The sequence below is a fragment of the Apaloderma vittatum genome, unplaced genomic scaffold (genome assembly GCF_000703405.1).
Source record: "Apaloderma vittatum isolate BGI_N311 unplaced genomic scaffold, ASM70340v1 scaffold32626, whole genome shotgun sequence".
Taxonomy (NCBI): domain Eukaryota; kingdom Metazoa; phylum Chordata; class Aves; order Trogoniformes; family Trogonidae; genus Apaloderma; species Apaloderma vittatum.
Window position 1 is genome coordinate 10,649 of NW_009723961.1, and position 513 is coordinate 11,161.

The following is a 513-nucleotide window of genomic DNA, read 5'->3' on the forward strand; positions in this document are numbered from 1 at the left end:
ATAGGTACCTGGTCTCATATACATAGCTCTAGGTGTCACGTGCATTAATTACATATATATGGATATAGAGCTTTAAAAATGAAAGTGCTTTGAGGGTTTGCAATAGTTTAAGATACCGTTTAGAACTGGTGCTTGTGCCAGTTTGATGCCTTCGTGCTGAAGGCCTTTGTGTGTCAAGAAAGCTACCCCTGACTCGTAAACAGTGTTACCAGAGCAGGAGTTGCTGGGCTTTGAGTGACTCAAAGACAGCACTGCAGAAGGAAATGAAACGGTTTAAACTAGTCAGAGCTTATTAACGGTGGCTTGTTTTGTTTTGTTTTGAGGCTGAGTTCAAGACCTTGCTCTATGGCCTCTGCTTCTTCCATGCGCTGGTGCAAGAAAGGCGGAATTTTGGCCCGTTGGGTTGGAATATTCCCTACGAGTTCACTGAGACCGACCTGCGGATCAGCGTGCAGCAGCTGCGCATCTTCCTGGACCAGTACGAGGTACGGCAGCCTCCCCGACCGCCGGCTC